Raw genomic sequence first — 16,861 nt, 5'->3', positions numbered from 1 at the left:
GTGCAAAGAATAAAAAGTTTTAAAGTGGTTTTACTGTAATTTCAGATACATATTTGAACTTTTGAGTCTGAATTATCCAGGTGAAATGCATTGGATTTCTGATCCTCTGTAAACTTGGAAGATTACCTGCTTCCAGGTATATTGGTTTTCCTTAATTGCCTTAATAGCGTGAGTTATGAATCTTCTCTGTGTCTCAGAAGAAACCTAACAGTGGAGATTGTTTATGGCAAGGGTCACACATTTACCTGCTCAGGTTAGGACCCTCTGTAAGGTAAAGACATGAAGCGCCCCCCTCTTTATTAATACATAACTGCATTTGCTGATAATATTGATTTGCCTTAAAAAACTAGACCTATTGAGAATTCAGGCTGTTTTTGCTTTTTCAGACAGTGCTGTCCTAAATGTGCTAGAGATGTACATTTAGCCACTTAAACTGGTGTTTCTGTAGGGTCGATTCCTAGCAGTGGGATTGGATTTTTATGTTATAGTGTGTGCCATTTAAAAGACTGAACCAGATTATACTCTCAACATCTGTTTTTAAGCCTTCCCTAGTCTGTGCTTATGTGGTATTTTTTTTTTTTTGAGATGGAGTCTCCCTCTGTCGCCCAGGCTGGAGTGCAGTGGCATGATCTTGGCTCACTGCAACCTCCACTTCCCTGGTTGAAGCAGTTCCCCTGCCTCAGCCACCTGAGTAACTGTGATTAAAGGTGCACATCACCACGCCTGGCTCATTTTTTTGGTATTTTTAGTAGAGATGGGGTTTCACCATGTTGGCCAGACTGGTCTGAAACTCCTGACCTCAGGTAGTCTGCCCACCTTGTCCTCCCAAATTGCTTGGGATTACAGGCATGAGCCACCGTGCCTGGCCTGTGTGGTTTTAAATTAACTTTTTCTAGAATCTACTGAGGTTTGCTCAGACCTTTAGCAAATGTTCTTGGATACTGACTAGGCCCAAAGTCCTCTTCTCATCAATTTATTGGCAAATACACTCATTTGCGATGTGATATGAGAGCCTGAGGTTTGCCTCCCAAATGGCAGGATGTCTGTTTTGAGAGTTTCCTGGCCAAGTGGTGGAAAGTACCGTAGAAATGGAGTTCTTCATTGCTTCTTACTTAACTTGAGTTTGGACCATAGAGAAACCATTCTTCTGTGGACCTCAGTTTACTCACCTGTACAGCATAGGATAGACTCGATGATCTAATGGGCAAGGGATTGGCATACTTGTTCTTAGGTTACCAATTAGTAAATATTTCAGGTTTTGCAGGCCTCCTGGCTCTGTCATAGCTGCTCATCTGTGCCCTTGTAGCATGAAAGCAGCCATAGACAATAAGTAAACAAATGAGCATGGCTGTGATCTAATAAAACTTTATTTACAAAAACGGGCTGTGGCTGGCCATAGTTTGTTCACCCCATTTTTGAGCTCTTGACATTCATTAGTCTGTGATTTCGGTAATTAGTTTAGGAAAAAAGCTTTGACTTTTATAGATAATGCTTCTGAAAATTTGGTAAAACCTTTAAATTTTATTTTTGCTTTTCCCCTTTATCAGGAAAGTAATGTAGACAATTTAGAAAACTCAGAACATTAATATTTTGGTTCCTCTCATTAGGTAACCATCTTTGTGTGAACATGTGTACGTACATACTTTTATTTATTTATTTATTTGAGCTGGAGTATCGCTCTGTCACCCAGGCTGGAGTGCAGTGGTGCAATCTTGGCTCACTGCAACCTCCACCTCTTAGGTTCAAGTGATTCTCTTGCCGCAGCCTTCTGAGTAGCTGGGACTACAGGTGCTTGCTGCCACACCTGGCTAATTTTTTGTATTTTTTTTAGTAGAGGTGCGGTTTCACCAGCCCAGGCTGGTGTCGAACTCCTGAGCTCAGGCAGTCCTCCCGCCTCGGCTTCCCAAAGTGTTGGGATTACAGGCGTGAGCCACTGCACCCAGCACATGTGTGCATATATACTTTTTACAAAATTGGATGAAGTACAATTCATTTGCTAAATATTTTCACTTATGCCATGAAATCTTATTTTATCTTTGTCTATAAAAATACCTGCTCTCCTGGGGCTTCTAGTTGAAAACTAATGAATTTTAAAAATTAATTTTGTAGTTGTTTCTTGTAGCTTTTGCTTTGATTGGAATAATTTTATTCTAGGAATAAAGTTGTATCATCTGCGAAAATGAATCATATGTACACCTCTGATTTTCTTATATTTATGTCTCCTTTTTCTCTTCAAATTACATTGCCCTCTACCATTGATGGGAACCTGGGTGATTAAAAAAAAAGAAAAAGAAGCAAATTGCATTGCGTAGCATCTCCAAAACAATGTTAAATGTTAGTTATAACGATAGTCATCTTAGTATGCTTTCCGAATTTAATGGAACTGATGTGACTATTTCATGGTTAACTGTTGGTTTGAGACCTTCAATATGTTGAGTATATTCACCTATTTCTCTTTTTTCCCTGTTTAAGTTAGAAAAAAATATCAGATACGGCTATTGTATTTTGTCAAATGTCATCTTAGCACCTTTTAAGATGATCATATAGTTTTTCTCCTGCATGCTACATATTAATTGCAGTGGTGTATATTCATAGAATTATATTAGATTTTATAATATTGATCCACCCTTGCATTCCTGCGGCGAACCTCTCTTGATCATATTTTTTTCATGTACTGTTTGACTTTTAAAAAGGTATTTTAATTTTTAAATAGTTTATACATGTACAGTGCCTAATGTATTTGTGATTCATCCATGTTGGTGTGTGTATCAGCAGTTTCTTTATTGCTGAGTAGCAATAAAGATAAACCTTTATTGCTGGGTTTTCACCGTGTTACCTAGGCTGGTCTTGAACTCCTGAGCTCAAGCAACCCGCCTGTCTCGGCCTCCCAAAGCGCTGGAACTACAGGCATGAGCCACCATGGCCTGGCCAATTCTTATTATTGAGTAGTAAGAGTTCTTTATATATTTCAGATATAAGTGCTTTGTTAGGCTGTGTGATGTACATATATTTTCTCCCCATCTGTGCCTTGTGTTTCATTCTCTTAACAGTGTCTTTTTCCCAGAGTATAAGTTTTAAATTTTGATGAAGTCTAATTTATCTAATTTATCACTTTTTTTCTTTTACATATTTGGAGTTCATCTAACAACTTTGCCTAACCCAGAGCTTGCCAGACTTTTTGTGTAAAAGGTCAGATAGTAAGGCTAGGTGCGGTGGCTCATGCCAGCACTTCGGGAGGCTGAGGCTGGAGGATCACCTGCAGTCGGGAGTTCGAGACTAGCCTGACCAACATGGTGAAACCCTGTCTCTACTAAAAATACAAAAAATTAGCTGGTCGTGGTGGCACATGCCTGTAATCCCAGCTACTCGGGTGGCTGAGGTAGGAGAATGACTTGAACCCAGGAGGCAGAGGTTGTGGTGAGTCGAGATCGCGCCATTGCACTCCAGCCTGAGCAACAAGAGCGAAAATCCATCTTAAAAAACAATAATAATAAAAATAAATAAATAAATACCACTATTTAATACTAATATAAAATTAGTATTTTATATTAGTAATATAATACTTTTTTTGACTAGTGATGGAATGACATATCTTTTTCTACCTTTTTGCTTTTAATCTATATATCATGATATTCATCTATTTTTTAATTTGTAAAAATAAAGATGGGATTTTGCCATGTTGCCCGGGCTGGTCTTGAATTCCTGGGCTCAAGCAATCCACCCACCTCAGCCTCCCAAAATGCTGAGATTACAGGCGTGAGACACCATACCTGGCTGTATCATTATATTTTCAGATGGTTTCTTGTTTGTTTTTCTTTTAAATTTAATCTGACAGCTTCTTTTAATTAATAAGTTTTGGACCATTTACGTTTAATATGATTGATAACTATTGGATTTAGGTTTCCTATTTTATTATTTGTTTTCTGATTATCTGTTTTTTTGGGGGGTTTCTTCTCTTTCTTTTGTCTGCCTACTTTTGGATTAATTGAATTTTGTTTTTTTTTTGAGATGGAGTCTCGCTCTGCTGCCCAGGCTGGAGTGCAGTGGCGCGATCTCGGCTCACTGCAAGCTCTGCCTCCTGGGTTCATGCCATTCTCCTGTCCCACCCTCCCGAGTAGCTGGGACTACAGGTGCCCACCACCACGCCCGGCTAATTTTTTGTATTTTTTAGTACAGACGGGGTTTCACCATGTTAGCCAGGATGATCTCGATCTCCTGACCTTGTGATCCACGCACTTTGGCCTCTCGGAGTCCTGGGATTACAGGCGTGAGCCACTGCGCCAGGCCTAATTGAGTATTTTTTAGTGTTATGTTTTATTAATTGGCTTTTGATTATATCTGTACTGTGTTTTTGCTGTAGGAATTACAAAATATGTACCTAAACTGTCTACTTAGAGTTAGCATTTTACCTCTAAATAAGATGTAAAATAAAACATAAAAGTATTGCAACCATATAGGTTTCTTTATTCTAGCACCCCCATGTTATAATTGTACATATGTGTTTATGTATGTGTATGTATATATCTTTATACACTTTCAATGTATGTAGATATATATAGATATGTATCTATATACACTTTCAGTGTATGTTATATCTATGTGCATACATTGTATATATACATAGACATTTATCTACATACATTGAAATATATATATCTACATACAGATACAATGCATGCATGTTACCTTTGGCCACTACATCCTTCTTAAATTTCCTGTTGCCACTCATGACTCAATTTCCTTGACCGGTTATTCCTCCTTCAAACATCCCTCTTATGTGTGATAGTCCTCAGCATTTAGTTTCCCCAACTTTCCCCTAATTATCAGTTGACTCAGTTACCACCAAAATATCAATGACTTCTAGATCAATTTTTCTTCTCGGACCTCTCTTCGAAACTCCAGTTATGTATTTCCAACTTCCTGTGCTGTCCCAGATAAACTCCACATTGTAGGAAATGGAAAGGAGTTATAAAAGTTTAGGTTCAAAGCAAAATTTAAAAACTCATAAATGAGACAAAGATTTTGTGATGATAAAGGCTATGGTCCACAATGAAGATATAAAAGTAATGAACCTTTCTATAAAACATATATGTGATAGAGTCAGTCCCCAACTTTCAGCCTTTCAGCGATTCAAGTAACTGCAGAACATCTTTAAAGTACTGAGAGAAATGTCAATCCAGAATTCTATATCCAGCATAAATACCCTTCAACAATTAAGGCCAAAAAAAAAAAAAAAAAAAAAAGAAATTTCGGATGAAGAAAATCTAAGACAATGTGTTGTCAAAAGTTCTGCTCTAAAATAAATGTAAAAGAAGGTCTTTAGGCCAAAGGAAAATTATACCAGAGAGAATACTAGAACTTCAGAGATAAAGAGCACAGAAATGGTACCTGGGAAAATTGAAAAACACAAACAGTTTCTCCTCTTAAGCTCTTTAAAATATGTATAGTGGTTGAAAGCGAAAGTTAGAACACTGGTGAGACTTTCAATGTATGTAGATATATATGTAGATACATATATCTGTATACATGTAGATGTATATAGATATAAAGGTATATATCTACATACATGTAAATATATAGATATATTTTTACATATATATCTACATATCTAGATATGTAGATACATATAGGTATGTAGACATAGATACATGTAGATATATATCTACATGAGATTGAGTCTAGCTTTATTGCTCAGGCTGGAGTGCAGTGGTGTGATGTTGGCTAATTTTTGTATTTTTAGTGGATATGGGGTTTTACCATGTTGGCCTCACTGGTCTGGAGCTCCTAACCTCAAGTGATCTGCCCTCCTAAATCTCTCAAAGTGCTGGGATTACAGACATGAGCCACTGTGCCCGGCCTTACGTGAGACTTTGAATGTATGTAGATACATATTTAGATATATATATATGTATAAATATCTGTATATATCTAGATATATATACAGAAAAGCTGAAAGAGTAGTACAACAATCACCTAGTATATCGTCTCGAGGGATTTGCCAGTTTTTCATAGTTTTTCACTCATACTGTATTTTTTTTTTTTTTTTTTGCCAGTCTCGCTCTGTGTGGAGTGCAGTCGGATCTCAGCTCACTGCAACTGCCTAGCCTCCCGAGTTTACAGGCGCCCGCCAATAGTTTTTTTATTTTTTTAGAGGCGGGGCGTGTTGAGAGAAATTGCAAAGTGTGGGATACAGGCTTCACCGCGCCTGGCCCTGTATTTTAAAATATTATTTTTGCTGAGAGTAAATTGCAGTGTTACACTTCACCTCAAAATAATTTGATGTACTCGGCCGGGCGCGGTGGCTCACGCCTGTAATCCCTGCACTTTGGGAGGCCGAGGCGGGCGGATCACGAGGTCAGGAGATCGAGACCATCCTGGCTAACACGGTGAAACCCCGGCTCTACTAAAATACAAAAAATTAGCTGGGCGCGGTGGCGGGCGCCTGTAGTCCCAGCTACTCGGGAGGCTGAGGCAGGAGAATGGTGCGAACCCGGGAGGCGGAGCTTGCAGTGAGCCGAGATGGTGCCACTGCACTCCAGCCTGGGCGACAGAGTGAAGACTCCGCCTCAAAACAAACAAACAAACAAACAAACAAAAAAATAATTTGATGTACTCAAAGACATTTCATTTAACACTGATATATTCCATTTCAAATTTCCCCAATTGCCTTTTATTGATGTTTTTTCCCTCATCTAGGATTCAGTTGAGGATTATGTATTTCATTTAGTTAATGTCTCTTTAACACTTTTACCCTAGAGCAGTTCTATCACCTTTGGGGTGAGGGTGGTCTTTTGTGATAATTAAAATTTTAAATTGTCCAGAGCAGTTGTCTTTTTTTTTTTTTTTTTTTTTTTGACACGGAGTTTGCTCTTGTTGCCCAGACTGGAGTGCAATGGCACAATCTTTGGCTCACCGCAACCTCCGCCTCCTGGGTTCAAGTGATTGTTCTGCCTCAGCCTCCCAAGTAGCTGGGATTACAGGCATGTGCCACCATGCCTGGCTAATTTTGTATTTTTGGTAGAGATGGGGTTTCTCCATGTTGGTTAGGCTGGTCTCGAACTCCCAACCTCAGGTGATCTGCCCACCTCGGCCTCCCAAATTGCTGGGATTGCAGGTGTGAGCCACCACGCCCGCCCCCCCCCCCCCCCCCCCCCCCCCCGCCATCTCCCGCCCTTTTTTTTTTTTTTTTTAAGATGGGGTCTCACTTTGTCCAGGCTGGAGTGCAGTGGCATGATCTTGGCTCACTGCAACCTCCGCCTCCCAGGTCCAAGTGATTCTTGTGCCTCAACCTCCTGAGTAGCTGGGACTACAGGCTTGCACCACCATGCCTGGCTAATTTTTTTTTTTTTTTTTTACCTTGTATTTTCAGTAGAGACAGAGTTTCACCTTGTTGCTCAGGCTGGGCTCAAACTCCTGAGCACAGGCAATCCGCCCGTCTCGGCCTCCCAAAGTACTAGGATTGCAGGCATGAACCACTGTGTCCAGTCTGTTGTTTTACAGAATAAATCCACCATTTGAATTTATCTGATTGTTTTTTACATGATTGATTGATTTTTACATGATTGATTGATTGATTGATTTTACATGATTGATTGATTGATTGATTTTATCTGATTGATTTTTACATAAATCCACCATTTGGATTTATCTGATTGTTTTTTACATGCATAGATTGAGTTTAGATACTTGTGGTAGGAATGCTGTATAAGTGCGCATCTCCTTCTCAGCACATCTCATGAGGAGGTACACCATCAATTTGTTCCATTATTGATAAGTTTGAACACTTGGTAAAAGTGACGTGCTATAATTATCCCTGTAAGGTACCTTTCACCTTTGAAGGTAGTAGTTATCTGTGAGGTGATTCTTTGAGAATATCCTGTTGCCCAACAACCTTTCACCCAATGGTTTTAGGATCTATTGATGGTTATTGCCTGAATGAATTACACCGGTGATTGCAAATGGTGACTTTTCTATTTCTGTCATTTATTCGTTCATTATCTGGCATTTGATGACATCTCCCTTTCTTCCTCCCTCCATTTGGAGTCTTACTGAAGAGTGGGCTTGAGTTCTTTTTTTATTCATTGTGTAAAACAAGGGGCCAGGCATGGTGATTCACGCTTGTAATCCCAGCACTTTGGGAGGCCCGAGGTGGGAGGATTGTGTGAGCCCAGGAGTTCAAGACCAGCCTGGGCAATATAGGGAGACCCCATCTCTACAGAAAATGTAAAAATCTGGTGGGCATGGTGGTGCACGTCTTTTGTCCCAGCTACTCAGGAGGCTGAGGTGGGAGGATCTCTTGAGCCCAGGAGGTCGAGACTGCAGTGAGCAGTGATAGCACCACTGCACTCTAGCCTGGGTGACAGCAAGACTCTGTCTCAAAAAATATATATATATATATTTTATATATATGTATAATTGTATGTCTATATAAATGTATACATTAAAGAAGAAAAACAAGGGATCTTTATGTCATAGTTTTTGAGCCACATTTTAGGAATGTTTACCAAACTGTCCTAGAGTCATACTTATTTGGGGAAAAGACTAAAGAGGTATATGAAAGACATTTTTATCTTTCAAAGGTTAGAAGACATTAAATGAGTTCTTAAACTTTTTTGAAGGCAAAATTTTTCTTTGTCCTGTTTTTCTATTGAAGCAAAATTTTATCTTGAATATGTGGAAAGTAACATTCACTAGTGGTTGGTGAATCATTGTATTTAGTGGCAATCTTCGGTAAATAAATCTTTCAAATATAAAAAGTTCTTCCATTAAATTAATTATACAATAGTTCAAACATTCAGAAAATTTTAAAAATATAGGCTGGGTATGGTGGCTCACACCTGTAATCCCATCTTTTTGGGAGGCTGAGGTAGGAGGATCATTTGAGCCCAGCAGTTTGACAGCAAGCTGGACAACATAGAGGATACTGAACGTATCTTAGCTTTGTGTTGATAACCCAATGGGTTATTTGAACTTCAGTTATTGTGTGGTAGTCCCTAGATGTATCTCTAGACCAAGGCTGTCCAACAGAACTTTTTGTGATGATGGAAATATTCTATATGTGTACTGTCCTGTATGGTAGCCACGAGAAATATGTGGCTATTAAGTAAGCACTTTAAATTTTTGTTCAGGTCTCATACTTTATAACATTGTCACTTCACTGATTTGTCTCCTTTATCTGTCATTTCTCCCACCTGCACAATAGGCATTTGTTATTTCTCAAATTCCCTTTCACTGAGAGGTCAAGTCAGGTGGTTTTTAACAATATGGGAGGAAGTCTGATATGGTAGTAAAGACCATAGCTTAGGATTTGTGTGGGTTTGTTTGGAGACAGAGTCTCTGTCGCCTAGCGTGGAGTGCAGTGGTACAGTCTTGGCTCACTGCAACCTCTGCCCTTTGGGTTCAAGCAGTTCTAGTGCCTCAGCTTCTGGAGTAGCTGGGTGCGCACGTCACCACACCCAGCTAATTTTTGTTTTTTTAGTAGAGACAGAGTTTTGCCGTGTTGCCCAGGCTGGTCCCGAACTCTGGACCTCAAGTGATCCACCCACCTTGGCCTCCCAAAGTGCTGGAATTACAGGCATGAGCCACCAAGTCCAGCTGGACTTGTGGGTTTGTTGTTGTTTTTTGTTTTATTTGGGACCTGTGTTTTAGTTGTAACTCTTAGTGGTACTGGCTGTGACCTTGGACAAGTCATTTAGCCTCTCTATAAACATCTTTGAAAGGAGGTAATAATGGTATCTATTTTATGGAGTTGATCTGAGGATAAAAATGAAATAATGCACTTTAAAGTGCTTACTTAGTACAGTGGCAAGTAGAAAGCTCTCTATAGGCCAGGCGTGCTAGCTCACGCCTGTAATCCCAGCACTTCAGGAGGCCGAGGCTGGTGGATCACCTGAGTTCAGGAGTTCGAGACCAGCCTGGCCAACATGTTGAAACCCCATCTCTACTAAAAATATAAAAATTATTTGGGCATGGTGGTGGGCACTTTCAATCCCAGCTACTTGAGAATGAGGCAGGAGAATGGCTTGAATCTGGGTGGCGGAGCTTGCAGTGAGCCTTGATTGCGCCACTGCAATCCAGCCTGGGTGACAGAGTGAGACTCCATCTCTTAAAAAAAAAAAAAAAAAAAAAAAAGACAGCACTCTACAAAAGCTGGCTGCTGGTTGTTATATTATTACTGACACAGAAGATAGGGATTGGGAGCAAATGGAATGTACTCGAAGAGCATAGCCTTGTTCAGTAATGTTAATACTAGATTGGGACACTATTCCACATCAAAAGGTGAATCCTTGTTGCATTTGACAAGTTTCATAATTGTTAAAAGATTTCAGTGCATCACAGATTATTTCTTCTTAATATGCCATTCATGGTTTATATATATGTAACAGTAGAATAAATAATTAGATTTTATTAGTTCTGGAGTATTAACTTCTGCTGGAAATGAACTTCCTCCTTCCCTATACCAGTGCTGAGTGAGGCCTCTTTCTCTCAGATACCAATTAGAAATAAGGGGACAATGACATTTTTTTCCTTCTAGAAACACACATTATATAGAGAGTTGTCTTTTGAGGTCTAGAAGTCTGAAAACACTGTAATTTTTTTTTTTTAAATTAATACAATAAATGTAGGGTTCAGCTCTAAAAAATCGACAGTGGTTTCTGGGATTTAATATTGGCATGACTACCCCTGCATCTCTGCGCTCTGCAGGTAGTTTTGTTTATGGGTGTCATTGGTTGAGCAAATATTTTTTTAGTTGCTACAATAACTAAAACATGATCTGTGCTCTAAAGGAGTCAACAAATGAGTCGGGGAGGGGGCATGAGTAATTGCCTGTAATATAACGGTGCTCACGCTGTCATGGAGGACCACACAAAGTGTACGAAGCACAGCGCCTGGAGGCACAGCAAAGGGTAGTAGAGGTGACATTTGTGCCCGGGCTTGAAAACTGTCTAGGATTTCTCAGAATTTCAGCAAAGTAAGGCAAATTCTGTCTATATAGGCAAACTTTTTTTTATTAAAAGTATGAGAAATTAATTAAATAACAGGTTATGACTACAGTGCATATTTAAAAACCAAGGAATGATGAGTGCTGTTGATTAGTTCATCCAAACAGTTCAGAGAAGAGAATATCCATGTAGATCCCTCTGGTATTACAGAATACAAAGCAGCAGAAAATTTTGCCTCAGTAAATGCCAGGTCATTCTAATTGGAATACCTATACATTATAACATAATTCCTCCATTGAGGTAATAACCGCCAGGTGGTCCAGAGTCTGCCATTCAGTCAGGAAATTCACTCCCTTAAGCTAGACTGTGCTGGAAATTCATTGACAAATTTTGTTCTTTGGTTCTCCATTTTTCTTCAGAATTCATGCAGACCACTTGACGTCCTTAGCATTTTCTTTTGTCGGCATATATTAATGTCTTTGATTAAGCTTCAGCTTCCCTTTGCATCAATCCTATTGTAATCATGCCTCCTGAGGCATCTTTTTGCTTCCCTTGCATGAATTTCCAAAGCCCTTTCTGCTTGGTAAGGGGAGTATCCATTTTCTTTAAAGTAGTGGTTTTCAAACTTGCCTGCACATCAGAATTATTTGGGGAGAAGGATAAAAATACAGATTACTGAGCTTCACCTGGGGTTCTGTGAATTTGGGTTGCATTTGAGATTACTTTTAACAATTTACCAGATGATTTTTGCTGCACTTCCATTTCAAGGCAGCTTTTCTTTTTTTTCTTTTTCTTTGAGACGAAGTCTTGCTCTGTTGCCCAGGCTGGAGTGCAATGGCACGATCTCGGCTCACCACAACCTCCGCCTCCTAGGTTCAAGCAATTCTCCTGTCTCAGCCTCCCGAGTAGGTGGGATAACAGGCATGCGCCACCACGCCTGGCTAATTTTTGTATTTTTAGTAGAGACGAGATTTCTCCATGTTGATCAGGCTGGTCTCGAACTCCTGATCTCAGGTGATCCACCCGCCTCGGCCTCCCAAAGTGCTGGGATTACAGGCGTGAGCCACCATGCCCGGCTCAAGGCAGCTTTTCAAACTTTAATGACCATATAAATTACCTGAAGATGGTGAGAAACTGCAGATCCTAATTTAGTAGGCCTGGGCTTGGGCCTGAGATTCTGAATTGCTCTCAAACGTGATAATGCCAATCACTTGTTGAGTAGCAAGGTTTTTGTTTCTTTTTGTTTGTTTGTTTTTCCAATATTTTCATGACATTCAATGAATAGCAAGGTTTGAAGGTAACTTCTGGAATTTCATCTAATGTGTATTAATTTTTACTCACCTGGATCTTAGGGGAAATAACCTATCAGGTTATAGGGAGGTGTTTCTCAGAGTATGGTTCGCCAGAATAGCACAACCTGGGAATTGTTAGAAATGCAAGTTCTCGACCGGGCGTGATGGCTCACACCTGTAATCCCAGCACTTTGGGAGGATAAGGTGGGTGGATCACTTGAGGTGAGGGGTTTGAGACCAGCCTGGCCAACATGGGGAAACCCCGTCTCCACTAAAAATGCAAAAAAAAAATTAGCCGGCCATGATGGTGGGCACCTGTAATCCCAGCTACTCGGGAGGCTGAGGCAGGAGAATCACTTGAACCTGGGTGACAGAGGTTGCAGTGAGCCGAGATCGTGCCATTGCACTCCATCCTGGGCAACAGAGCAAGACTCCATCTCAGAAAAAAAAAAAAAAAAAGAAATGCAAGTTCTCCGACTCTCTTCTAGACCTATTGAATCAGTAACATATGCACTCTGAAGTTTGAGAACCATGGTGTTAAGGCTTCTCACTGTAGTCATGTATTTACTTACATAGAAATCAAAACACATTTCTAATGTCATCAGATAATGCAAGGATATAATTTTCTTGTGTAAGTGCATGGGCTAGCACTTTCAAAACTACTAATTCTTTCAATAAATGTTTATTTAATAGCTTATTATATGCTAGCCACTGAACATTGGCAAACAGCTTAAAAAATCCCTGCCCTTAAGGAGATTATATTCTAGTGGTGATGTTAACTATTAGTTGATATATGTATTTATCCATAAGTAGTATATAAAACTATTTTTCCATGGTTTTACATTTTAAAATTAAAAAACTTTTCTTTTGCTTCATGGTGTTTTTGTTTGTTGGTTTGTTTTTTGAGACAGAGTCTCGCTCTGTCGCCTAGGCTGGCGGTGGCACGATCTCGGCTCACTGCAACCTCCGTCTCCCAGGTTCAAACGATTCTTCTGCCTCAGTCTCCCGAGTAGCTGGGAGTACAGGTGTATGCCACCACACCCAGCTAATTTTTGTATTTTTGGTAGAGACGGGGTTTCACCATATTGGCCAGGCTAGTCCGGAATTCCTGACCTCATGATCTGCCCACCTTGGCCTCCCAGAGTGCTGGGATTACAGGCATGAGCCACTGTACCCTGCCCGGTGTTTTTATTTTTAAGATTGAACCATGTTGATATGCATAGCCCTAAATTACTTAAGATTGATCTGTAGAATTCTATCCAATGAATAAGCCACAATTCAACTGTTTTCCTGTTGATGGACATTTTGGTTGTTTTTAGCTTGGTTGATTGATTGTTTCTTTGCTTTTATAAACAATGTTAAATGCTCTGCGTTGTTCTATGTGGGAAATACACTAGGGGAGAAGAAAAGACACACACGCTACCTTTAAGGGTAGACAAGCTTTATCCCACGTAAATGGCAATGCGGATATAATAAGTAAATGATATAATAGGCAAATTGATACAGTGAGCAAATTGTAATGGAAAGGGAAGGGAAAAGTGATATATCTGTTTACACTCACCAGACTATGGAGGATTTGTCACTAGACTGCAGGCTGGGCTCCAGAGTCGGCCACTCATCTGTGCACAGACGAGGAGCATTCTCATGAAGCTTGGGCAGAGCCTGGGACCCTAGCTGTTTTTGTAACGAGTTGTTTGGCATGAGATCCAGTCACAAGGGCCTTTCGGGACTGGGCTCAAGGAACACAAAAAGGTCAACTTGTTTTTGTGATTTTCTGGTGTTTTTTTTGTTTGTTTGTTTTTTGTTTTTAACCACCGTATAGGAATAAATTGAAATAGAGATTTCTGCCCAACAGCGCTGGATGAACGCCTCAAGGGGCTCACACAGCCTGTTCCAACCCTTGGTGACCATTGTTTGTGTCCACGTTCAATTGAGTTCAAATTTAATATTTAACTTTTCCTTCACATGCATATGCATAAGGATAGTTTCTCTAGAGAAGTATTTTTCTGTGAGCTGCAAGCAGCATGTTTCAAAAGTAGAAAGAGAATAGAATAGAAAATATTGGTAGGAGAGAAGATACTGTTATAAAGCATGTAGTGAGAATAGTGTTTTATAGAGCTTTTGTTTTCAGGGGTATGTGTACTGGATAAGATGTAAAATAATATTTCTTACTTGGTTGTGGGCAAACGGTTTGCAGGCTGTTCAGTTATATGCAGAACCTTAAACTTGACTAATTACTGAATTGCTGTCTGAAGTTGTGAAGTTTACAGTCCCAGTGGTGGTATACTCCTGTTTCCATTGTTCTGCATCCTTCCCAATAGTTTGTTTGGTTAAACTGTTAAATTTTTGTCCATTGAGGAGTATGAGAACAGTTATTTCATTGTGGTTTTACTTTGCTTTTTCTTGCTAACTAGTGAGCTTGGGGTCCTTTTTTTTTTTTTTTAAATGCAGGAAAATTAATGTAATTCACCTGGTAGATAGATACCTGATCAGTGTTGAAAATGATAATGAGTGTAATGCTCAGTGGTGTATTCTGAATACACTTCTGTGAATAAGTGAAATGACTTGACTTTCTTATACTAATGATTGACAGTTGAGGGGCTTAAATGGTTTAATTTAATGTGTTCTCTCTTTATACACTGTAGTCTGTGTTCAATTCTATAAACTTGAATCTTTGAATTTAGTATAATGACTTTGTATTTATATAAGAGTATCAGTAGTCAGTAGCAGCATCATTTTATTGATGTGAGTATTAAAAGTTTTATGTTTGTATAGATACCTGTCCAATTTTTTATTTTAAAATTTTATGATGAAAATACATGCATGAATTATTTTTTAAAGTATAAAAAAGTAAAAAGAAATTAGTCTTCTTTTCCTGTCCCCCAACTCTCCCCAGAAGCAACTACTCTAAAAAGATTCTTATATGACCTCTTAGATATATATACTTTATCACTATCCCCTTGCCCTCCTCTTTTTTTTTTTTTTTTGAAGCGGAGTCTCGCTCTGTCACCCAGGCTGGAGTGCAGTGGCCGGATCTCAGCTCACTGCAAGCTCCGCCTCCCGGGTTTACGCCATTCTCCTGCCTCAGCCTCCCGAGTAGCTAGGACTACAGGCGCCCGCCACCTCGCCTGGCTAGTTTTTTGTGTTTTTTAGTAGAGACGGGTTTCACCGTGTTAGCCAGGATGGTCTCGATCTCCTGACCTCGTGATCCGCCCGTCTCAGCCTCCCAAAGTGCTGGGATTACAGGCTTGAGCCACCAGCCCGGCCTCCTTTTTATTTTTAGTTTCTTTATTCAAATGACATTCTATTCATTGTTGTGTAGCTGTTCATTCCTTCTGCTTAACACTGTATCTTAAAGATTGTTTCATATTAACACATAGGAATTTTACCACTACTGAATTTTATTCCATTGTGTGGATGCATCATAATTCTTTTAACTATTTATGTATATTTAGATTAAAAAGAAAACCCGTGCAAAAGTTTCAGCTTTTTTTTTTTTTTGAGACGGAGTCTTGCTCTGTTTCTCAGGCTGGAGTGCAGTGGCGTGATCTCCGCCCACTACAAGCTCCTTCGCCTCCTGGGTTCACGCCATTCTCCTGCCTCAGCCTCCCGAGGAGCTGGGACTACAGGCGACCGCCACCACGCCCAGCTAATTTTTTTTGTATTTTTAGTAGAGACGGGGTTTCACCGTGTTCGCCAGGATGGTCTCGATTTCCTGACCTCGTGATCCGCCCGCCTCGGCCTCCCAAAGTGCTGGGATTACAGGCATGAGCCACTGCGCCCGGCCAAGTTTCAGCTTTTGTAAACTATATTGAATTAAATATTTTGTACTTAAATGAATGTGTGAGTGTGTAGGATTAATTCCAGGAGGTGAAATGACAGGGTCTCAAAGGGATATACATTTAGATAGATTTTTGCCAAATTGCCTTCTAAAAATTCAACCAATTTATACTCTCCCAAAAATAGATCAGAATGGGCCGTGTGTGGTGGCTCACACCTGTAATCCTAGCACTTTGGGAGGCCGAGGTGGGTGGACCACCTGAGGTCAGGAGTTTGAGACCAGCCTAGCCAATGTGGTGAAACCCCATCTCTACTAAAAAATACAAAAATTAGCTGGGGGTGGTGGCGCCTGCCTGTGGTCCCAGCTACTCAGGAGGCTGAGACAGGAGAATCGCTTGAATCTGGGAGGCGGAGGTTGCAGTGAGCTGAGATTGTGCCACTGCACTCCAGCCTAGGTGACGGCTCTAGGTGATTAAGTGAGATACATACGTTTGTTAAAAACAAAACTCTCAATTATGTATATTGATACATTTATATACTTACATATGTATATCTGGACATCACATCTCATAAATTGGGGAACAGGTATCTAAAAAGTTGTTTAACTGACTGGTAAGAAATGTAGTCTGTTGTCTGTTTCCTAGGTAAGCCACTTTTCTTTTCCCCCAGCATTGGAATTCTTCTCTCCTCCTCTGCACTTCTTTCCTTTCTGTCTTCACCTTGAGCCCATGCTTCACTGTGGAACTCTGCTTAGGAGGTACTTCTGGCAGAAAAAAAGAGGTCTACCCTGGGAACTTCCTGTCTGGTTGTTGACAGGCATTTCTGTATTACAGTTGACTTTGTGAG

The 16,861-nt window shown here is 40.0% G+C and overlaps 1 protein-coding gene across 2 annotated transcripts in view; it reads left to right on the top strand.

The window, feature by feature from the left end:
• The window catches only part of BPTF (bromodomain PHD finger transcription factor), a 152,200-nt gene that overhangs the window by 11,589 nt on the left and 123,750 nt on the right, over positions 1-16,861 (top strand). The window lies entirely within an intron of this gene.

Source organism: Macaca thibetana, chromosome 16, assembly GCF_024542745.1.
Source record: "Macaca thibetana thibetana isolate TM-01 chromosome 16, ASM2454274v1, whole genome shotgun sequence".
NCBI lineage: Eukaryota > Metazoa > Chordata > Mammalia > Primates > Cercopithecidae > Macaca > Macaca thibetana.
The sequence above is the reverse complement of the archived record's forward strand: the minus strand, read 5'-3'. Positions and strand labels throughout refer to the sequence as shown.